Source organism: Pogonomyrmex barbatus, unplaced genomic scaffold (genome assembly GCF_055798465.1).
Source record: "Pogonomyrmex barbatus isolate J1 unplaced genomic scaffold, ASM5579846v1 scaffold4, whole genome shotgun sequence".
Lineage (NCBI taxonomy): Eukaryota > Metazoa > Arthropoda > Insecta > Hymenoptera > Formicidae > Pogonomyrmex > Pogonomyrmex barbatus.
In genome coordinates this window covers 2,476,239-2,501,738 of record NW_028297138.1, presented here as the reverse complement: position 1 = coordinate 2,501,738, position 25,500 = coordinate 2,476,239, and the positions used below count along the sequence as shown (strand labels likewise).

At 33.5% G+C, this 25,500-nt stretch overlaps 1 protein-coding gene and 2 long non-coding RNA genes across 10 annotated transcripts in view; 1 reads left to right on the top strand and 2 right to left on the bottom strand.

Annotated features, from left to right (window-relative positions):
- The window catches only part of LOC105423790 (transmembrane protein 114), a 517,194-nt gene that overhangs the window by 61,595 nt on the left and 430,099 nt on the right, over positions 1–25,500 (top strand). For 3 of the 4 annotated variants that reach the window (XM_089081259.1, XM_089081257.1, XM_089081255.1), the window contains exon 2: positions 16,203–16,303. The exons of the other annotated variant lie outside the window; for it this stretch is intronic. The gene's annotated coding sequence lies outside the window, so the exon portion shown is untranslated. The remainder of the gene's footprint in view (positions 1–16,202; positions 16,304–25,500) is intronic. 4 annotated transcript variants of the gene reach the window in all.
- Positions 8,571–25,500, bottom strand: part of LOC148935632 (uncharacterized) — a 136,116-nt gene continuing 119,186 nt past the window's right edge. For all 3 annotated transcript variants that reach the window (XR_016140246.1, XR_016140247.1, XR_016140245.1), the window contains exons 4-5: positions 8,860–8,968; positions 8,571–8,759 (exon numbers count right to left, since the gene is read on the bottom strand). This is a non-coding gene — a long non-coding RNA (uncharacterized LOC148935632). The remainder of the gene's footprint in view (positions 8,760–8,859; positions 8,969–25,500) is intronic.
- Positions 12,667–23,509, bottom strand: LOC105426193 (uncharacterized). Of its 3 annotated transcripts, XR_016140243.1 has the most exons (6): positions 16,418–23,509; positions 16,093–16,176; positions 15,264–16,007; positions 15,065–15,202; positions 14,771–14,930; positions 12,667–13,604 (listed from the first exon to the last, which is right to left on the bottom strand). It is a non-coding gene; the product is annotated as an uncharacterized LOC105426193 (long non-coding RNA). The 3 variants fall into 3 exon arrangements; XR_016140241.1 differs by lacking the exon at positions 16,418–23,509 and having other exon boundaries at positions 12,684–13,604; positions 16,093–16,228; XR_016140242.1 differs by lacking the exons at positions 12,667–13,604; positions 16,418–23,509 and having other exon boundaries at positions 14,269–14,930; positions 16,093–16,228.

The window sequence follows — 25,500 nt, the reverse complement described above, 5'->3', positions numbered from 1 at the left end:
CTTCAGCATTTTTCTTCAGATGAAATGCGAAGTGGATGGAAAATCGAATATGCTCTTTTGTTATTGCCATCGTGAACACTACTGATTTTTGAGGTTATGTGCCAAACCGTATGGCAGTTTAGAAGGTCAAAACGCTTTAAAAACTGCAAAAGAGCGAGAAGATATATAAAATTTAAATTGTTATTTCGGTTGTATGAAATCTGAAGCTCAGAACTTTTTTGTACACCTAATATATATATATATATATATATATATATATATATATAATATATATAATATATATATATATATATATACACCTAATATATATATATATATATATATATATATATATACATATATATTCATACAAAATGTTAACTTATTAATTATTTTAATAATACATACATAATGACAATTATATAATGCATCTGATATATTTCATAACCTCTGGAAAGCTAATCAATCTTTACTTATTATCAAGATTTAAGGTCAATATTATATATATGATATATTATTATATATGCAATATGTAAAAAGAGTTAGGAAAACACGAATATCCCGCGTACTGTAGTAGATTACACATATTATTTGATATAAAATAAAAAATGCTATTAAACGCAGTGATAAGAACAATACATTGAATATTATGTTCATTGCTAAATTGTTAATAACAAATAAAAAAACGCGGCCGGAGTATATAAACCCGGCCGAATCCGGATAAAGGGACCAAACCGATCCGATCCTCCGACATGTCCACATTTCCGACCGATACCGGGAAACCGAAAACAGGCATTCCTGATCTCTGCCAAACATACTCGACATCCGGCATCCTAAATTCGCACAAAGTGAGAAAATGGGACAGAGTATTTTCAGTCTCCGCCAAGCGTACTTGACTCTCGCTTCCCTCGAGACAGAGCATTCTCAACACTTTTCAGTCTCAACGCTTCCTTACAACGATACGAGCAACACGGGACGGAGCATTCTCAGTCCCCGACAAGCATACTTGTCACTCGTTCCTCTCTATCTTTCACTCCGAGACGGAGCATTCTCAGTCCCATCAATCCCGCCAGTACACGAGCACATAGGACGGAGTATTCTCGGTTCCCGACAAGCATACTTGTCTCTCGTGCAGAATTCGCGAAGCGGAGCGAGCATTCTCGCTCCGAACATTCGAATACGTGCCGACTGCGCGGAAATATCAAATAACGCGGCCCACACCATCGACGCTAACACCGAATCACTGCTCGACCAATCGCACGCCGGCGCGGCCCGCAGGCCCCGACACGAGCCAATCTCTCGTCCTGACGCACGCGTCACGCACTCTGTACACATCACGCATATCGCGTGCGCACCAAGAACTTCGCGGCCTGCCGTACATCACGCCCGTCAACAAGCACGCCTGGCGAATTCACACCGCTGTATATCTATCTGGTTTGACAAATAAAATATACTTTTACCAAACAACTGAGTTACACACTTTTATTAATTACCGAACCCGGCAACCGACGAGCACGTCCATGCATCTGAACTCGAACGACAACGTAGGCGAGGACCGTTATAGTACTTTCGAGCAAAATCTGGAAACGAGTATTTGGATCGTTGCTCGAGAACACAATTTATCATATGCAATTGTACAAAGGATATTTGTCAAGAAGCAAAATTGCATGCATTTCACTACACACGCGTGCAATATTTACGACCTGAGGATTATTATCTAAGAAAAATATTCTGCGAAAATTTTCTGAGAAACGTCGAATAAAATCCCAGATTCGCTTTTCGTATGATATTCAGTGATGAATCACTATTCACACGAGAAGGAATTTTACAACATAACTTGCTACAATCTATGGACTGCTTATTGTTGTCAAACAGAACTTCTCATTGAGTAACGTGTGTCATGTATGTAATGCATCTTTATCAAATGATTTCAAAACCAGCCGATTAATCGATAATAATTAAATGTAAGTAATTTATTACTTTGTAATTTATTATTCGTGAATTTTTCGATTTACGATCACGTGCGTAAAAGTGTGTTTGTTGATATGTATTTATAAATGTTGATTATTATGATTATGCAATGTGTTTTTAATGTGTTTTTTTTTCATCAAGTATTCTCATTCGTCGAATGATTAATTGATAGTGATTATGACTAATGAACCGATTCATTCGTAAAGGCTTTATTTTATCGATCGAGTATGTCAGTAAACGTGTTGATAATGTGATATAATTTATAAGAAAAAGAAAATTTCTAATTTCTCTAATTGTATGTAATGTGCTGTTTAATTCGAGTAATTCTCAGTCGTAAATAATTAATCGATTAGCGGTTAATAGTGATGGACCGATAGATTTGGATTTTTATAAATCAATCGAGTGCGTGAGTATTGATATAATTCAAGAAAGAAAAACTTTGATTTATTCGGTGTGGATTTGTTGCAAAAGAGTGCTATCACGGCGAGTGAAATTATCTGTCTGTTTTTTGCAAGGTACGAAGACATCGAATTTTTACAAGGTAAGTGTGTGCATGCGTGTGCGTGTGCGTGCGTGTATGTGTGCATACCGCGTACGAGCACGAATGTGTATGTGTCTCGTAGCAAAGCAGCTGATCGCAGCGTGCGTCCCGCGTCGGATGGTAATCATCCGCGTTGGACGGTAAATTGCGCCGTCCCTGCCTACCTTCTATCAGCCTGTAATTGATGAACTATTTCTGCTTATAATTTAAAAACTAAGCTTCGGATAAAATTTTGGTAAAGGAAAAATTGTCTTAGAATAAAGTCAGGAATACGCTCCTTTAATGACAAATTGTTGTTCTGAATCATCCTGTATATATATATATATATATATATATATATATATATATATATGCAATGTTATTGCAAAATCTACTAAAATTATATATATTTGTACTAGATATTGTAGACAACTAGTCAGTAGCAATAATACAAATAGTGCCACGTCTTTCTATAGACATAGCAAAAAGTTGCTTCATTACGTATGTGCATATATACACATTCTCTTTGAGAAAAATACATATATGTAGTATCCTTTGTATTTTGACTTATAAGGATATTAGACATAGTCGAACATCGTGAAGAACGACTACTGCATTGACAATACATGTATACAATATATACATGTATTTTCATTTATGTAGTAAAATGATAAAAATTAATATGACAGTAAATGGAATTAGTCATGTCGATATAGACTTTTTAAATTGTCAATAATATCGACTTTTTAAATTGTCGATCGTTACTGACATTTCTTTAATTCCGTTTAGATGGCATTAGTGGAAGGCCGTCGAAGTTCAATCTTCGCTTTAGGATCCCTTTAATATATGTATAATATTCCGGCATATATTTCCATTTTTAAATATATGTATATTTATACCGAATGAAATATTTAATTACAAAGAATTAAAGAGGTAAGAGTAAAGTGAAAAAAATTTAATTTAAATAAGCAAATTTTTATGTAAAAAAAACTTGGTGGTGCTGGGTTACATGAAGAAAACAAAACAATTTAAAGTAATAATATATTTAATCTGAATGACATTCTAAATTATATTGAATGAAAACAATATTCTTCGTTTAAGTACTAAAATTATAGCATTACATTTATTAATTATAGTACTACAGTTTCTTGTACATAATATGTCGTCACTTTATAACAAATAAACTTTAATCTTATATTGCTCGAACAATAGATGTATAGTGGTAATCAATGTTCCTTAAATCTTGTCATTATTTTCTTAAATAAAAATTTTTCATTTTTATTTAGTTATTGTTTCAATCAAGTTCTAGCAGCGCCAAATTTTTTACATGAAAATTTTTTTATTTAAATTAAATTTTTTTCATTTTGTACTATTACCTCTTTAATTCTTTGTAATTAAATCTTCGATTCGATTATTCGATTCAAATATACATGTATTTAAAAATTCTTTACAGAATTCTTTACAGAAAAATATGTTGGAATATTACATATACATATATTGAGATAGAATGAAAGCTACTACCACTTGCGTTAGATACATATTAATTAAGTTAAATTAGGTTAAATGTAATTTTATGATGTTATAATTTTGAAAAAGACTTAAAGCTACTATCACTTCAGTTTTAGAATAAGAAGATTTCAATGGAAATACAAAAATACGAATCATTGATTGATTTACATTTTTTTAAAAGCAATTATACATTTAACTTTCGAGGTAATGGAACTATGCGCCACTTTTTTGATATAAAATCTTTTATATAAATGATATACATATAAGGGTTGAGTATTAGATACTATTTGAATTTAATAAGATTGTAATATAACACTTAGGTTTAAATAGGAAAATTCTTAAGCAAAGATATATACTTAGATTTTATTTCTATTTCTTATGATCCTGAATACTTAAATAAATACGATTTAGATAAATCTTATTATATTTGATACCCTTTTTTTATCTTTTTGTCAAAAAATAATTGTATAGTAATATCAGACATTTTATAGTATTAACCATCCTTCTATGTTCGAAAAGCTCGTTTTGACATTTTTATACTTGACATTTTATTTTCTATAATACGCACAACGAAAGTAAATAGGATAGAGAATGAAAGAATGAGCGAAATAGCATATTTCCTCTTTTTCCACGTGTCTGATTGGCGATTGACGATATCGTTCAGTTTTGCGACGAATTTGATAATTACTGATAGTTCGTTTCGGAGTGTAACTAATGTTTAACGGACGACATAATCTATTATCTTGTAGGTAAATTCTAAGAATATGAGTACTGTCATTTTGAATACATGTATTTTTCATTGTATTCTACTTTTACGTATGTATATGTTTGTGCATTTTTTAAAGTTTATTTTTTTTAAATTTACATAAGATTTGTTGAATTTCAGGATGTTACTTTACAATTTTTTTCTGAATATCATGAAAATGTATGATACATGTAATTTTAGTATAAGTGCAATATGTTTTTTTATATTTTTATTAATACAATTTCATTGAAAAGATAATTCAGTTTTATTATTAGTTATTAAATTTATCTTTTTGATATAGTGTTTAAACAAATATATCATAATGTGATCAAGAATTGCGCAACAGTCTGTAAAGATCTGAATTATGATGAAAAAGTTATGATAAAAAGTTTTATTTTATACAGTTTTGATTTCTGAAAAAAAGCATAAACGCGTACGTAAAAGGACAATATCAAAATGACAATATTTATATTGCTTCTTAGAACCTACCTGCAAAATAACAAATTATGGCACACAAATATCAGTCACTTATTCATCACCAACTTTCAAATTCGCCACGAAACTCAACAACATCGTTATTCTCCAATCGGACGCGTGGAAAAAGAACAAGCATCTCGCTCACTCTTTTGTTTTCTACTTTCTTACTTTCGTTATGCGTACATCACTGCGGAAGCTGCGGAACTCGATAGAGACTTTTTATTAATAATCAGTCAATCCGAATCATAACATAAAAAGCAGAGACTGTAGTTAGAAATACATTCCCCAATTTTTCACGAAATATATCGACTCTGTTCGTCAATGATTCATTGGATCCTGTAGTGACTTTGACTTATCGGTCTAATGATGGGTTGACAAGATTAATAATGATAAATGTGCTTATCAAAAGGGACATATTAGTAGTAATGTAGAAACATTTATAAGTGCATGAATTATGATTGCAAGTAATTGTATGAAAAAAATACTCGACCAATTACTTAGTATAATTTATACTTCGAAGCACATGTTACGAAATATATGTTTACATAGATACAAATCGGTACGATTTATGTAGACACTATGTGATTTGATTATTTAATTTTGTTATGTATGTTTTATAAGATTAATATTTTTTTCGAGTATAATGTAAAACATTATTTTAAAAATACAAGTTTAATTTGTAACGGCAGGGCCGTTACGAACATACATATATATATACATACACATACATAAATATATACATATAGAGAAACGCTTGGCTTACTACCCTGTACTACCCATCCCGTTTGCACATACACCACTTGCGCTATCGCAGTCGCTCGCTTGCCTATAGGTCGCACGCGCCGTCTCGCTCACGCTATCTCGCTCGCAGTGCCCCCACGCGATACCGACTCCCCGCCACCGGACCGACGGCGCGCGGTGGGGAACGTCGGCCGGGTATATAAGCCCGGCCGGCCGAGACATCGAGACCAGATCCTATCCTGCGATCCGACTCCCGACCTAACCAGTACCTACTACCTCTCGGGGCCAAGGTTTTACTTGGCTCTGCCGGGTTTCACCGGCTTTCTCTACCTACGGGCTGAGGTTTCACTCAGCTCTGTCGGGTTTCGCCGACTCCTGTCATCGCTCCACGAGCTGAGGTTTCATTCAGCTCTGTCGGGTTTCGCCGACTCCTGTCACCGCTCCTCGGGCTGAGGTTTCGCTCAGCTCCACCGGGTTTCGCCGGTTTCCGTTGCGAAGGCAGGGCTCGACGTGGCACTCGACCCTGCCCGCAATACCTAACCGTCCCGCCTGACATTAGCTCGTAAGTGCATGCGATAGAGATTAAGGCCGCTAATTATAAGTCAGTAATCCTAAGATCCCTAGTGGTAACCGCGCCGTGTAAATAGACCGTTGTCGACTGCACGCCGCACCCGTCCTGCGCATCTCATCGCCTTACGCCAACCGGTTGCGTCTCCGCTTTGCTACTAGCGACACTGCGACATCATCCGGCTCTGCACTACTCTATATCTACCTTTCCACCAATAAGCGATCTTTTCGCCGCCACTTGTGTTCGCGTACGCTTGAGTCTCCCCTCCTCTCGAACCCGGACACCGACGAGCAGATTCGAGCGTCGAGCGAGGTGACCGCGTCACAAATTAATAAATTAAAATATAATGGGATATAACATTGTTTTATCACATACTCAATATATATGCCTGCATTTTTTGTCGTATATATTGTTAGTTTTTGATAATAATATTGTTCTTTGTCGATTAAATTTTGTGTCGAATGTTGTAAGAAAGGTATGCTCAAAGTAGATAGTTTATGATGATAGAAATACGAAAATAATTAAAAGGAGAAAATTAAAGTTAGAAAATTAAAGTTTTATTTTATAAAGGATTATAAAAAGTTTTTAAATTGAACTAAATTGTTATTTGAATAAAATTTATTTGTATATCTAATATTTGCTAGTTAAGATAAACACTGTAATGTAGTAAATCTAAATATTTATACATAATATTTTAAATCTGTGAGAATTTAATATTTTTGAATGTGTAATTCGCATAAGATATTAAAGAATAAAGAATAAATAACAAATATGGTATTAAATTTAAGCAATATAGAATTTATTTTTATTTTAAGATTTTATATTATATATAAAATCTTATAATATTATATTTATAATTAATAACTTACAATAGATAATAACGATTAAAAAAAATTATATTTAAAAATATGTAAATATGTCTTTATCCCTTAGATAGGAATAAATTATGAAGAATGGATATAGATATATATATATATATATATATATATATATATATATTTAGCACAGACAAATATTAGTATATGATATTTTTAAAATTATTTAAGAAATATGTGTATAATATATTTCATTAAAGAAAACACGGATTTACTTGTAGTACTATTTTTCGATAAATATCTTCAGTAACTATATCTTTGGATAACAAATTTATAACATCAAGAGATATTTCAGTTATTGCAAACATGTTACAATATGGTGCTATTATTATAAATTATTAAAACATCTATTAATTATTTTAATCTTTCGAATATCCTTACTCTTTGGAGACATAGTGTATATATAATTTTCTAACTATTGTAAAATATCTCAAAAACTATTCATTTTTTTAAGCGAAAGTCATTATCTTATTGATACGGATTATCGATCCGATGGATAAATCAGGCCGATAAACGGGGTCACTGTAGACTTAAGCGAATCATTGATGGGCAGTGTATATTGGATCTACTTGGGCTCAGTAGCGCCTCCGTGACAAGAATTGCAACCGTACATGAGCGACGACGATAACATTTCTTAAAGTAAAAATTTCCAAATCGAACTTTGTGTAGCAATATCTCCGTAGAGCACGTAGCAGAAAAATAAAAATACTTTCATTATGCAAGTCGAACTCAAGCTACCGATTAAGCCTACTTAGAACTTGATTGGTTTAACCGTTATTGAGATCCGATAATTTCGGATGCTTGCATCTCGGCGACTCGCATAAAGTCACACACATGTTCTCGGTTGATTTGACACCCGAGATTTGACATTACCATATTTCCTGATAATCCTTCGAGTCGAAATGCACTGCATATGTCTAGGTCAGGTCAACGTTAAGAAATGCTATAACACCGTTGCATAGACGTACATTCCGTCGTTTTTTGGTCAGGAAATTTAATTCCTTCATTTTTAGAGAGACCTCATGCGATTTCGGTGATGTGAGGAGTGAGCGCGGTCGAGAAAGGGTGATTAAAATAAACAAATGATTTTAATATTTAACTTACATTCAATTAACAGGTTTGAATATAAGATTACAGTAATAAAAAAAAAATGAAATAAAAATACAAATAGAAATAAGACACGAATATTAAAAAGAGGAAATGACAGAGATAATCGCTTAACGCAATAACAAATATGGCGCTCGGTAATTAATCGAATGTAGAATAATTTTGTGAGTGTAGCTTATTTCGCGGGCGTTACATAAGTATGGAGATCAATGGATATGGCAGTTCGGAGTAAGACTCTATCTTAAGAAGGGAATCCTATTATTTCAGCTAAAAACATGACAAAATTTGAGAATTTTTTTTAAAGAAATTAGCAATTCGATTTATGTAAAATTTATGCCATGTTTTTATTTATGTTTGAACAACTTACCGTTTCTTTTATATTAAATTTTAATAATAAATGTAAAAGTTATTATTAATCGAATATCACGCCACGTAAAGTTCGTCGTCCTGTGCATGATATTAATCTTCTAGATAATCTGAAACAGAAAAGTCAAACGGCATTTTACTTTATACATATGTAGCTTTAGTTTGATGAACCAAAATTAAAAAAAAAAAATTATTGTGGAAATGATGAGTATTCAAATCAGAACTATAATTTTTACTATCAAAATTCACTCATTATTTTTATGTAATAAAAAAAATATGTAACTTATATATTACTAAATATTCTGGTTCATCAAACAATAAAGTAATGTTTGCTGAATATGCAGGCCAAATTTGAAAATAATCGGTTCAGTGGTTACAAAAATATCGTGCACACCATCTGTAAAAATACTGTTTTGAGAAAACAGCATTTAAAGTTTTAAGTTTAGTTTATATAAGTATATCAAGTATTTACATTTTATATCTATTACTCTGCTATCCCAGGACAATATAACAATCTTTCCTCATTTTCATAAAATTGATTTTGAGCCATCTGTTGTTTCTTCATTTTGTTCGACCCTCTTTCGTAGCCTGAAGGCTCTGTCGCGATATTTCAAAGCGATGTTGATCTCGCGCGGTGCAAAATATTTTGGCGTTTTCTCGTTTTGAGTACTGGATAATTTTTCTGCTGATGTATTTATAAATGAAGTATCCGTTTCTCAAGTTTGAATATTACCCGTGAATTTTCTTTTCTTCGGTCTGCTAGCACATTCGTGTTTCGTGAATGTTTGCGTTCATTGTTCTTTATTTTCGTGCGTCAGTTTCACTCGGAAGTTAAATGACTACTGAAAATTTCACTGTTGAGTAACACAAGTGTCCCTAGATTAATTTGATTTTTGTGCTAAGAACAAAACTGGAACAGCTGTCAATCGTTAAAAATCTGATACTTGCGCTTGGTCGGTTAAGAGCTCATAATTCCTGAAGTTTTACAAATTTCGATACAAAATTTTATGGAGATATTTTTAGGATATTAAACTAAAAGATTCCGTAAAAAAAAATCGATTTTTCTGACTCGAAAAATGAGATTTCCTCCTTAAAAATCTTAGGGCAATGCTCGGATATTACAATAATAATTAACATTTATAAAACAAACAAAATGTGAGTGTGGTTGTCCGAAGAAATAAAAGAGAAGGCTCATCATGGGCAGGAAAGTAGGAATGATAATCTAGGGATTATTCACATTTTGTGTTTGTTTTATAAATGGGAGTTATACATTGAGTGTTATACATTGAGTGACAAAGGCCGTAATGAAATAATGTAATAATGTTAATAATAATGATAATAATAGCATGCATGCGATTTACTGGGGTGATGATTATGACTACCAGATTTGCAATACAAGGTGAATGGAACCCTAGGATCGATCTCAAGATGTTTGGAAAAATCGGTAGGACGCTTCAAGACTGCGACGGTCTGGACGACGGTAGTTGTGGCACAGGTCACACAAAATTAATCACGGGAAGTGAGAGGATGTGAAGTAAATTGCTTGCGGTCGCAGAAATTAATTAATAACCGAATTCTGTCTCGGACTTAAATTTAAGAAACTTAATAAATAAATAACCGTAGTTAATAAAACAAATATCGAAATAATCGAACCGAAAACAAAATGGTAACTTAGGTTATTCAGCTTGTTTTAGTTCACGAAGAAAAGAAAAAAGAAAAGGAAAAACGCGGTCGCGATCGCAGATCGCGGAACTAGAAGAGCGGTCGGAACTAGAAGAAGACGGGAAGCAACTCTTCGAGAAGACTTCATGATCGGAGTTATCGTGAGAGTGGATCTTTAATTCCGAAATTAAGAAAGTCTCATTGGTCTCTGACGAATATGGATTAGCGGTTCATTAAGAATGTGGAGGGGGGAGGGGATAGTCTATCCTAGGTCTAACTTTTGAAAAGATAAGTGAACTTGAAAAAGATAAGTCTGATTGAAAAGGAGAGTTTTTAGGGGGAATAGTTAAGTAGTGGGCGCGAATCTCTTTGACATATGGCATTGTCTTAACATTTCTAACTAAACGGGATCGGAGGATACAAAAAAACTGTCGCCACAAAGGCGCCTATACGGGTCTGCGGCCTATCATATGAAAAAAAACCAAACGTTTACTTTGGCGGTTTTATGGCTTTCCGTCGTCGCCAGGGCACCAAGTATTTCCTTACGTTTAGGTATAGCTCGCATATGGCTGCCAAAATGTCATTTTAGTTTGGTTGGTTGCAGTTCAGATTTATGGTTTATTTATTAGTTTGAAAAGTGAGACCTGAAGTTCACGTGTTCGGCAGATTGGTGTTCACGGAGCTTGAGCTCTTAAGAAATTATCTTAATTTATTATTTGAAATAATTTATATATATATAAATTATTTCAAATATGAGGTATATATATATATATATATATATATATATATATATATATATATATATAGACAGGATGTCCTATAGCACTGTCCTCATTATTGATTCGTGAGAATTCGTGAGAAGATAGACGGGAGTTCCTAAATATATATATATATATATATATATACTATAATTATTAATATTAATATTAAATAATATTCTATAAAATTATATTATTTTTTATAAAACTTATACCTTCCGAGTTATTTAGAGGTACCGACCTTTTTTCCTCACCCTGTATATACAGGGTGTTCCGTGAGACTTCTGCCATCGTTCATAAATAAATGTGACTGAGATGAACATATAAGTCCCATACCATTTTGTGATATTTGCAATAATAATCAAGATATTAATTATTCAAAGTCACCGTATTAGCACCAGCAAATGCAAGTGCGCGGTAAGATACTCCCGTCCGGTATCGTTGATAGGCGCGTGAGGAATTGTTTACTTCAAGCGACTCATGCGTAGCTATTATTATATTCGTCTCAACGATGGCAAGCAGACAAGAGCCACATTGCATCTATATTGGACGTTCGTAGCCGTTAAGATTGGATATAACTGTGTAACTAATTATAACTTCAATTACTATGTTTGGACACTACATCTTCTAATTGACTATTCATCTAACTCTATTTTCTTCACCTTCCAACGGAGATCCACTTCACTTCATAAAATAATCTTTCTTGACGACTTAGTTACCTGCGTGTGAATATCCAATCCATGGATATAACTTCCACGAACATGCCGACGTTTCTACTGCGATTTTAATTAGATTTTTAAATTAACTCTGTATTAATTTTACTGATAATTACACTATGTCTTAGATATTAGTTTATTATTAACTATTAACTGAAGAAGATTTAATAGAAGTCGAAACGTTTTATACAAGAAAGTGAATTCATTGGATTCATTTAATCGTTTTTCATATGTCACACAAAGAAATGAATTCATTTAGTTCCATCTAAGTAAAAGACTTTAGTCATCAAAATTGCTCGTTCTTTAACTTTGTTTATTTTTATCGTATTAATTTTTATCATTTTACTAAATAAATTAAAACGCACGTATATATTATATACATTGCATATTGTCAATGTATTATAGTAGTCGTTCTTCACGACGTTCGCTATGTCCAATATTCTTATAGGTCAGAATATGAAGGATATTATATGTATTTTTCTCAAAGAGATCATGTATATACGCACATACATAGTGAAGTGACTTTTTGCTATGTCTATAGAAAGACATGGGACTATTTGTATTATTACTCTTGATTATTTGTTTACGATATCTAGTACAAAAATATATCTAATTTCAGTAGATTTTGCAATAATATTGCATATTCTTCCAGTATATATATATATATATATATATATATATATATATATATATATATATGCGTGCGTGCGTGCGTGCGTGCGTGCGTGCGTGCGTGCGTGCGTGCGTGCGTGCGTGCGTGCGTGCGTGCGTGCGTGCGTGCGTGCGTGCGTGCGTGCGTGCGTGCGTGCGTGCGTGCGTGCAATAAGTAATGTTATTTAAGATTTAATTAAATTATTGCAAAAGTTCTGGGACTGTGAGCGTCCCGATAATCGATGCTGCGATTCGCTCTATATCACTGATTTCACCCACGATTAGTTTATGTCTATTCTCACTGTTAAACGAGTTCTTGAACTGCGTCCCGAACTAAACATTGAATGAGGCGACACACCGTTAGAGTTTGAGAAGAGTCTGAGCTGCACTGTGTTTGACGAATCTTGGAGAGATTATATTAATGCTCTCCAAGTGAACAAGTCCAAATCTCAGAGAGAGAAGATCGAGGATTCACTTGCCGGCCACGTGAACACGTGGTGAGTACGAGCGTCGTGTGATGATATACTCTTGCAATAGTCCGGCGGCACTCCCGATCACGTCACTTTCATTGACTTTGGGTGAGAGAATCTTGAGAGCAGAATTATTCCTTTGTGAGTTTATCACTGCACGAGTCACGATAGCCAAGCACTGTCTCGAGCGATCAGCGATGCGTCTGATGGCCGAAACACAAGAATTCTAAAGAGAGTGTGCACAAAAGACGCGCCTCAGATGGCCACCTTCCGTAGTCATGCATATTGCATGTGTCCGCGCGGTGCTGCCATCATAACTAGATAAGTAGACACCTGCGCGCAGCTTTCACAGAGAATATAAACTCATTCTCGAGCAAATGTAATTCCTTGTATATTATTAACAGGCTATTTGTGACCATCAAGAACGATTCACTCACTGTCTTGCTGGACATGTTGGTCCCGTCCACGATTCACGTGTTTTTCGCTTATCTGAAATAAATGATTATTTACGAGATCAAAGTAAATTTCCTGATGACAATTATTTATTGGGCAACGCAACTTATAATATTCATAAACACCTAATGGTATCATTCCGTAATAATGGACATTTAACTAACAGAAAAAAAAATTATAATTTTTATAATTCTTCTGCTACAATGGTAATTAAACGAACATTCGCATTATTAAAAAGAAAGTTTCGAAATTTATGAACTGTTTTAAATATGGACCGTGTTGATTTACTTCCAGATTTTATCTTGACGTGTCGTGTTTTGCATAATATTTGCTTTTTGAAAAATGATGACTTTCCATTTATAGAACCAAATGTTTCCGACGTTAATGAACAATTAACAAATGAAAGATGTAATAATGTAGCTCAACTAAAACGAGACATAATTTGTAATAGTTTACCTATACGACTGTATAAATTTATGGATATTTAATAAAAGAAAAACAATTACCATTATATATATTATTATTATTTTATTATGAATTTATAAGAATATATTTATATCTATAAAACAAAAGTAGTAATACTTATAATAATTTGCATCTGTTTAAATAAAACACACAATGTGAAAGAAAAACTCAATGTTTAAATAAAATATAATTTTGTAACATTTTTAATCAAGAGAACTATTTTCTATTAAGAGAACAATATAAAGAATTCTGTTTTCATCCTCCTTTCACAGTTTAATATTAAAACAAAGTATCATATTTTATTTAAACTAATAAAGATATTTGATTATCTTAAAAACAACACGTAATATTAACATGTAATGTAGCATATTATCAGCTGACTCTTTTATTTCAAAATATCATTGCATCAAATATGCATTGACGATATTTATAGATACTTGTGTTACTTTGTCTTTCACATTTTAAATATCTCAGAATAAATGTTAAATATCACAGAATACATTACTGTACTATATCTCACTTTCAGTTGCGATCGAATAACGTATTTCTTATGTGAAGAAAAATTCTGTGGCCTATATTTTGATTCCTGTTTTATCGATAAAAGAATCTTTAGAAGTGACTTCTGATTGGCTACGAGCTACTTTTAAAGACGCTTTTATCGATAAAAGAAGATTCAGAATATGAACCAATATTAATGATAACGAATATCGATATTACTTCTTTACTAAAACGTTTACCATTTTTTCTAATGAATCAAGAAATCTCAAACGTATTTCCATATTCTCTTTAGTATCTCTTTAGTGTCTCTTTTCAAGGGCTTCTTCGGTTATCTTTCTTTCTTCTTTGAAGTCTTCTATTAATTTTTCTATATGAGACATTTTCTAATGAGACGTTTCTCTAAATAAAGTAAATATTATTGCCATTTGATTTATATGATCGTTGTACAAGATAAATTATAATTTATCAGTTATTAGGATTATTAAGACATTCAATCACACAAAGTTAATAAGAAACAAATTTATTATCCTTACTTGGTTTTTCATTTATGTCCAAGCAGCTATCTTCGCTGGAAATATTAGAATCAGATTGCGACTGGTTCGTTTAGCAGTAGATGAGATAGTACTCATGGGAGACATAAAAAGTTTTGAACTTAGTAAAGTATCCATGTGCTGAAAAAGGATTTTAATTAGTAAATCATACAAATTAAATGTTGTTTTTAGAATAACTTACAGAAAAATATGGCCATAATGTTCCATTGTCAGATTTGTTATGATCTTTCATAGCTTTATATTCGCTTTATATTTTTCTGAGAATTTAGATAAACATTATGCTTCTGTAATTTTATACTCATGCTTCACCATTTCCACAAAAAATTGTGGAAGAGATATATTTTTTTGAGATATTTTTTCCGTCACAATGTCATTTTGGCTTAAATTGTATTCTTCTAGCAATAAAAGAATAGCTTCATGTGGCTATGTGAAAACTGTAGAAACAAATCTATTTAAAAAAAAATTATAAAGTTATTAACAAAAAAATTATTAAAAATATCTCCGGTTTCTTCATTTAAAATATCCTGTGTTTTGTATATGATATTATTATTGTTTCCATGATATTATTATTGTTACGTCCGCGGCGGTCACAAACACTAATTACGCACACGCTCCCGCGATTCCGCACTCGAGCGATATGCTAGGAAGCCGCGCTTGAAATGATTTAACACTCTTTTACAAAACACGAAGGCTTTATTCAAACCAGAACAACTACAGGAATTCGGCGAACACACGTCCGTACTCCACGAGTCACCGCGCAAAACATCCATATAAACACATTCTCCGCTACCCCGGAGAGCACTTCGCTTCTTCTCCATGCGGCAGCTCGATTCCACTCGACCATAGAAGATTCGCGCGGGCATAATATTATTATTGGAAACATCCTACAGTGTCTCGTATATCTCATCGGTACAACAATAATCACCTAAATAAAAAAAATTATAGTTGTAAAATAAATATTATATACATAACTAATATACAAACTTACATATATACTTTGTTTTACTTACCATTATTAGTTTCAGCAGATTATGAGGATTTTAATTTAAAAGTATTACGATGTATGTATTGCTCTGCAAAATCAGGATCTATAACTAAGAATACTATATGTACTTTTCAGATACAAATAAAATGGGAGCATTCCGTTTGACGCGTTCTGATTGACCACAGCCACTTCACAGCGGCCAATACCTAGAGCATTTCAAACTCTATTTAAACGTTGTGAGTAGCTAGTAGTCAATTGCAACGTGACCCAATAATTCCCACTCAATAAAATTATACAGTCAATTTTTGTATATAAATTTAACAAGATTAATGAAACATTACTTAATTTACCTTTTCGAAGCCTTTGATGAGTATAAGAAGTTTTTATGATCTTATATATTACACTGTCAATTATATATTGTTCTTCTGTGAATATTGATCTTCCATGTTTGTACTTATGTTACATTCTATTAAAGATAATATACTCGTAGATACACACACATACACACACACACACACACACACACGCGTATACATCAGGAGACACGGTAGTGTCTCGGGTGTCAAGTCAACCAAGAACACTATCGAGTGACTTTATGCGAGTCGCCGAGATGCAAGCATCTGAAATTATCGGATCTCAATAACGGCTAAACCAATTAAGTTCTAAGTAGGCTTGATCAATAGCTTGAGTTGCTTCGACTTGCATAATAAAAGTATTTTAATTTTCTGCTACATGCCTTACGAGCGGAGATATTGTTAAGCAAAGTTCGATATGGAAATTTTTACTTTAAAAAACATCATTGTCATTTTATCTTTGTCGCCTTTGTACGTTTGCAATTTCTGTCGCGAAATGTCATTATTAATCTCATCGACCCAGCGGATCATCAGACTGAAGTCAGAGTCATTGTAGGATCTAGCGAATCATTGGCGGGCAGAGTACAATATGTTTCGTATAAAAATGATTAATGTATCTCTAACTACAGTTTCTGCTCGTTATCACGATTCTAATTGACTAATTATTAATTACCGATCCGCGTACACTAAGTTTTTGAACATCGTTTTTTTTTTTCTTACACATCAGATTTTCTTTTACATTTTTATATAAACACAATTACAATAATTCAATAAAATTTTACTAGCAATTACAAATTGACATTAATTTTGGATTGATATCATTTTTTTTAAAGCTTCCTTTTTACTTTATACGATTAAAAGTTTGTGCTATTTTTTGATATCATGTATTTTGTAGAAATAATGAAACGACTTTTCAAATAAAAATGAATTACAAAATAAAATGTATTTTACTATAAAATTTTTCTTATTTTATTAAGTTAAAAATTGGCGCCAGTTCTTGATATCACATCTTTTATAAAATTATTACTAAATATAAAATTATTACTACAAAGATTTTTGTAGATGGAAATTTTTATATAAAATAAAATAAATTTTTTCTTTTACATAAATAAGAAAAAGGGCGCGTAAACTTGGCGTTATTTCTTATCTTTTTTAAAAGATAATTTTGTTAGGATATCACTCATTTTTTTAGTAACTAATAATATCTATTATTTAGCATATTTGAAACATTTTTATACTTTATATATACTAGAAAGAACATACAATCAGTAATTATTTTTTAATAATCTTTTGTAAAAAAATATATATACACATTTTATGCTCTTCTAGGTCATTTTTTCTTCTTGTTAATTTGCGCATTATCAATGTCTATCCATCCATTAAACGTTCATCTCTACATATATTAATAATAATCATCTTCACTACATGATTCATGATGAAAACTAGCATTCATTACCTTATAAAATTATTTTCTTACTGATGTTGTAATTGTTGGTACGCAATTACATTGATCTATTTTTATTAATTTATCATTTTGTAATACTTAATACTTAATAATAAATAACAGCAAAATAATAGTAAATAATAATAATATATGCGAAACCTGTTCTTAGAGTATTTAAATTTTGGAAGAATTGTTTTTAGGAATTGAATTTTATGCAATCTTAGAATCAATTTTATTTGTGTTTATGTAATTGTAGGAATTGAATTTTATGCAATCTTAGAATTAATTTTATTTGTGTTTTTTGGAAATATATAATATATTAAAGTTACAATTAAAAATTATTTTATTGAGGAAGGTAATATGAAAAATTCAAAAATTTTCTATCTATAATCTAAATATAAAGTATAAGTTTTTCTGTAAAATTTCTGCAAGGTTTTTAAAAAATTATATAATTTTTTTAATTAACATTTTTAGAAATAACATTATTATACTTCTTATAAATCATCAATAATAATACCGTTAATACATTTAAATAGATATTTTGTATAATTGAGTACATTTTGATATAAAATAATTTTAGTTCAATATTATCTATATAGTTCAATATTTTCTTACAATTTAATGTAAAATTACTTATTTTGATGGACCGATTTGACCGATTGATTTTTTCAATGTATTATATATTACAATATTACTCACTATTATGTGTGACACACGTTACATCTTCATTTTTATTAATTAATACGTACAACTTTACACGAAGGACATCTGTCAAAGATATATCAAATAAAAAAAAGTGAGTGCTGCAAGAGCTATTATACAGAGACATTAGCCTCTCGCGAACAAAACAGAAAAAAGAGAATCACGGTCGACGACGACCAGGACGTTTCTTAAATTTAGCAATTTGAACTTTGCGACACGATTGCGTCGCAATATCTCAATTTGTAGAACACAAAGAAAAAAAATAAAAACTTTTCTTATATAATTTGATACTCAGCTATCAATTAAGCGTAGTTAAAACTTAATCGATGCAGTCATTGCTGAAATATGAAAATGTAGGCTGAGTTCATCCCTGAGTCTCGCGTAAATAGAGGGCGTCTCGCCGCCGTTCTACGCGAACTTCGCTGCGCGTGAACTTGGCGTAGAGACATCATCCTGTCTCTTGATACATGTATATTACAAAGGTCCGCCAATGCCCCCATGGTAACGTATCCATCGAATCCGGTACGACATATCGTCTGCCATCGTAAGGACTCAGAGCGATTTTCGACTCGTACACCATATATATCTCATGTAGCTTTGATCTTATATACGATTGGCGTCTTCATTCAAGCACCACGTGTAATCGTCGAACGTTATTGTTCGCGCTACGACGTTACTCTTTACATCTTTTGCCTTTTTAGTGTTCTTTTTACCGTCTACCCTCATCGCGTACATCTTCGCTCTGAGTCCGACGAATTCCGTCATTATCGCACCGTTATTCTTGTCCTTCATTATGCCGGATATTTTTTTATTCACAAGAGACATACCATACGCATTGTCCATCGGATAATCGCTCGTGTCGAATCTAACGATATCGCGTTTCATTGTCTCGTAAACATCGTCCCACTCCATGTAATATATGGAGACTGTCTGTGTCGGTGTACATGATCTTGCATTTAGCAAGATGCCAATTTATCGAAGTTAGTACCTAGAAATGTGTATGAATCGATGAACTGTTATCGTATGCAATTTTGCCAACCTAATTTCTCGGCGGTAGTTAACGTGTTTAGCAAACGAAATGTATCTTTCCTTTGTTATCGACAGCACCTGGATTTTGCCTTTAAACGCTACAGCTATTTCCGTGATAATAAACTGTATGTCATAATCGGATAAATTGTAAAAAAATACGAAAATGTAGTATGAATATTTATAATTTAGACTGCAATTTGAATACGCGAGACCTTGACAACAATCGGTAAGGACAATGATCGCATACCCACTTGTCGTCCGACACAAGTGGTTTCTCACAAATATGACAATGCATCGCGCGCATTAAGCTTCTCACTTGATGCGTTAAGTCCTCGAGTTGCCGAACGAACCACGCAACACAGTCTTCGCCGCGACGAAACCGATACGCCGATAACGCGTCGTCGTACAAACATCGCATATAATATCCGACGCTAAATATTTCATACTGCTGATAGGTGTACGATGCGTCTTGCTTCTCTGGTTCCATCCTTCGTAGTACGCACTCCAGATCCGCGTAAATGATGAATGTAAGTCATTCCTTATTGCATGTGGTTCTTGAATTCGAGCCACTTGTCGCCCTCGCTTGGTAGTCGGATGGCGCAGTCGTTCATCCGTTCGCAGTCCATTGTATGCGAATGCAATTTTTCGGATGAACTAAAATAATGTAGACATCTGCAAAAGGAAAACATGATTTTTTTAAATATTTAATAAACAGTTATAAAATATTTTACAATTTGTTAAAATGGGTATACGTATCGGTCCCAAAAGAATTTCTTGCATTTCTTTCTGTTTATTTGCTCACGAGGCGAGACATGTTTCTGATGCACGCAATGTACCTCGCGTTGTCGTCGCACGGATCCTGCCTGTACAGCAGATTTACATGTTTTTCCATCTTCTTATTTGTCAGATGTATCGAAAGAATCTCTTTTCCCTCAATACCGTAGATGTTGATGGAGATGTCGTTGAAATGTTCAAACTTTTAATTTAATTCAATATCATTGAAAACATAATGCCTTGGAGTTTCAAACCGAAATGTAATTTGGGTACGACGAATTCTGATCTGTATGCATTTTGGTCGGATACAAGTCCGCGACCACCGACAATATGAAACACGCATTGTCCGTTGATTGCACGTTGATTATCGCTCGCTTCATTTTAATTTCTCACGATAACTGTAACATTCCACGTGTAGAGAATTATACTTATTTATGTAAGTATTATACTTATTTAATTATTAAATTTAGTATACGCGACAACGCCCACTGTCGCATTCCTGGAACTCTTCAAGCAATGCCGTGTGTTCGATGACGTGCTGCTCGTATCACTCGTGCACATTTGACGTTCGAAAGAGTTCATTATTTTTAGTGTTTGTATTTTCATTGGCGCGTTTATCGCCCGTCACAAACTCGCCGTTAAACGCGATATTTACTTTCACACTACCGTCTTTTTACAGCGTCTCGCACTCGCTCGAGCACTGTACCACCAACGTCTTCCAAAAAAACGTCGCGGCTCGATATAGTCCACATTAATCACCGCACCTATCAATATACGACTTTCAAATGCCGTATTAAGGGGGAAGCTTCATGTAACGCGCTGAAAATTAGGTGATTCTTTCGAATTGTGTTTTGAGGAAACTATATCACTAATTCTTTTAAAATTTTAAGGGTATGTTATTTTAATATTGAACTACCAAAAAATATTTTTTGATAAAAAAATAATATATTATTTTATAAATAATATTAATGTTAATTTGATGTATCACTTTTGTCGGTGTACAATGTAGCGCTGCTTGTATTCATCTAAAACAAGAAACCAAATGGATTATTTTTTGTAAGGTTTACATTATTAATTGAACTTATTAAAGAGAACAATCCAAAATTGTAAAAATAGCGACACATAGAAGACAAAAATATAAACATTTAATATATCTAAGTTATAGATATTTTTGCCGCTCATGAATCATCACTGTACCGTTGCATTATCGGCAACTTAAAATCTTTTGCTCCTTTCTTAAATCATGCAAATAATATCCATCTGGACCATCCAAATTGAGTTTCTTTTCATCCGTGAATATAATTTCCACTGTTTTTTCCAGTGAATATACTGTGTAGCAAAACTTGACCGAGCGGCTTTATGTTAGTCTGTTAAGGGCGGTTTTATAGCAAATTCATCCGTTTTAAGTGGTTTGCTCTTTGTATCATTCTTTTTACAGTTTTAATAGATACATCCACACCACCATCCATTGCAATTTGTCTAGGTAAGTCCAGAATTTGATACTTTCTTTAAGATTGTAACGGAGCGCATCCCTCCGCTCCGTTCCTCCTCCGATTTTCCCCCGACCGACCATCCATCGGGGACCGCCGAACAACAGGCGGAGTGCGGCAGTGGCCGCAAGAGACATTTATGCCTCCTTTTTTAATCATTACAATACGCGAACTCCGAAACGTCGGAGAATACCACGAAAATATGTTTCGTGGTATTTCTTCGCACCGCGCCACGCGTTGCGCCACCAAGCGCTAGCGCATCCCGCACCGCATCACGCACCGTACCACCGAGCGTAAATGTGTCCCGCGCCGCACCGACGCCGCGCCACGCAAACGAGCGAACATCCCGTGCCACGACCGCGTCTACAAGCGCGTGCCTCGCACCGCGCCGTTACCTTCCCACCGAATTTCTTCTCTACTCTTAAACATCCCCCGCTCCTATTCCTTATAATCTCCAAAAAATCAATTATATCCGATTCTTTTTTCCGCTCCTGGGGAGAGGAATGCTAACCCCGAGATCGACTAATCCGACCGATCCGACCGAAAATACCGAGGTCGATCTCGGATATAAAAAGGCGTTCTCCACAGGAAATCACTCCTCGTTGACTTCTGTTCCTCGCTCGTTTTTCGAGAGCACGTCTCAAGGAAGCAAGCATCCGAAACCGATAGAAAGCCTGAGTTTTGTTGGGGCCCTCCCCAACGCGCCAAGTTCGCTTGGCCTGGCCGAAAGCCGTATCTCCGAATCTCTCACGGCAAGCCGAGAGCTGCTGGGGTCTCCCCAGCGCGTCGAGTTCGCTAGATTCGACTCCGCCGTTCCCGAGATTTCTCCGCCGGGCATCGGGGTTCTCCCCGATACCACCGTTCCTTTCCGAGCACCGGGGTACGCCCCGGTCGGCCGAGTACACTCGGCACCGACGCTTCTTTCTCCGCACACAGCTGGGACCCTCTCCGGCTGACCGAGTTCACTCGGCACTCACTGAGACAGACGAGAGGTACACCCCCCGTCAGCCAAGCTCTCTCAGCAGGGAACGAGCCCACCCGTTCTCCGATCTAAACGATCCAATGACCTCGCAAATATTTCACCGCGACAACGCCCGCAACACGCGTGCACGTTTTAAATCACCGCTGATTTAAAGGTCCGCGAACACGTGCGACACCGCCGCCGCCGCGCGCGCCTCACGCTACCGAACTTCGCACAGCGACCAGTATCGCGCCGACCGCCGTCTCGCCCGTCCACGGCCACGATCATTCGCGAAGATCGTGCATTCCATCGCATCCCCCTGTTGTTCCTTTATTTGAATAAATCATTGTCATTTCTTATAATTATCACCTAACAACTTGATAACCAAATTTCTGTCTCCAACGTCCTCGCTTCCTCCTCCTGGTAACCGACTGACCGCTCTCTGCGCGGGAAAGCGAGACGTTTTAAGATGAATCTTGTTTCCCTCGAAGAAAGGGCTGCAGATATTTCTTTTGACTTCTTTTTCCCTTATTCTTGAAGGTTTTGTAAAAAATTTTGAATAACATATCGACTTCTTTTTACTTTCTTTGCAATTTGTACTTGATTTTCTCCATTGGACTTTAACTGCAGTATTTTAATCTTCTCATCTTGGCTTAACACTTTTCCTTGTCCCATAATTCAATTTTAGCTTAAAAAGTAATTTAGCTTAAACACTTATAAACATTTACGTTAATTATTAATAACTAATTACTATAGAACAGATTTATATAGCCTTCAAAGTTATTCAACAGACTAACTCAAGTGCCTTATCATTTTGTCCATACAAAACTTTATTTTTTTTTATAAATAACAGATGGATATAATAACAGATGGATTGAACAATTTATTTAATTTTTTGGTGTATTATGTCAAAGTTTATACTTCATTTTGTTGTATTCATTTTCCACGTATATGTACAAATAGATGTTTATTCCAAAAAATCTTGGAGTGCCTTATTATTTTGTCCACCAGTGTAGTAATTTAATATTATTTTTAAAAATACTTATAAATATAATTTTTTATATAATTATTATATAATTTTATATAATTTTTTATTTACATAATTTTTTTAATATTATATGTAAACATATAATGTTAAAAAAAATTTATTAGTATGTATTAAAACATGCACATTCACATGTGCATTCACATTTGCATTCACATGTGCATGTGGATAATATTATAATAAAATAAACTCTTAAGTTTCTTGTATCATTTATGTAAAAAATGTTTTATTAATTAATAATTAATTATATATTTTATTAATTTTATTTAGTTAATGTTGAAAAAGATATGTTATAAGAATATATTATATATAAAAAAATCTTAAAATGTCACATAGTTCAATGTTATTATTAAAGATAGTTTTAATGCGACTCGGGCGCGCCAAGTTTTTGTATATCATTTTTTTTTCTTACACATCAGATTTTTTTTTATATTTTGTTTTTATATAAACACAAGTACAATAATTCAATAAAATTTTATTAACAACTACAAATTGATATTAATTTTGGATTGATAACATTATTTTTCATTTTTGCAAAATTCCTTTTTTACTTTATAGAATTAAAATTTGTGCCATTTTCTGATATCATGTTTTTTGTAGAAATAATGAAACGACTTTTCAAATAAAAATGAACTACAAAATAAAATGTATTTTACTGTAAAATTTTTTTTATTTTATTAAATTAGAAGTTGGCGCCAGTTCTTGATATCACATCTTTTGTATCAATATAAAATTTATTTAATTTTATACTAAAAAGACTTTTCTAGATGGAAATTTTTGTACAAAATTCTTTCTTTTACAAAAATAAGAAAAGGAGCGCGTGAACTTGGCGCTATTTTTTACCTTTTTTAAAAGATATATAAAATATGTAAACCTTTCTATCATGGACAGTAGAGTTATTCAGTATATTTCAAAATTACATCTACATGGATTTTTTTATACTGTTTACATTTAAAAATAAAATTTTTTTGTAAAAAATGAAGCACCGAGGGATTTTATCCGGGAAAAAAAGTTTATATCTAATTCTATATAATTATATATCATTTTGTAGATTTAATTATGTATGGATTTTGACCTGATCTAATTATATATAAATAGATAAAATTGTTTATGATTATATTAGGTGTACAAAAAAGTTCTGAGCTTTAGATTTCATACAACCGAAATAACAATTTAAATTTTATATATCTTCCCGCACTTTTGCGGTTTTAAAGTGTTGACATTTGGCCTTCTAAAATGCCATACGATTTAGTGTTTGATACACATAACCTCAAAAATCAGTAGTGTTCACGATGGCAATAACAAAAGAGCATATTCGATTTTTCATCTACTTCGCGTTTTCTGAAGAAAAATGCTGCTGAAGCCACTGCAATGATTTGTGCTGCATATGGAGAGAACGCTGTAAGTCATACAACATGTAAAAGATAGTAGGCATACTACACCGATTCTAACTACGAAGCGTTGCGGAGGGTGCGGGTGTGTGGGGGGAACTGTGCATAACCGAGGAGCTCCGGGGAGGGGGGGAGGGAACGGCGCGTGTTGGGCGACCCAGTGCCATTGAAGGTAAACAGTGTGCGATTGAATAGACGATTGATGCCTTCAGCACCGTGATAAATAATTACGAAAAGATAAATA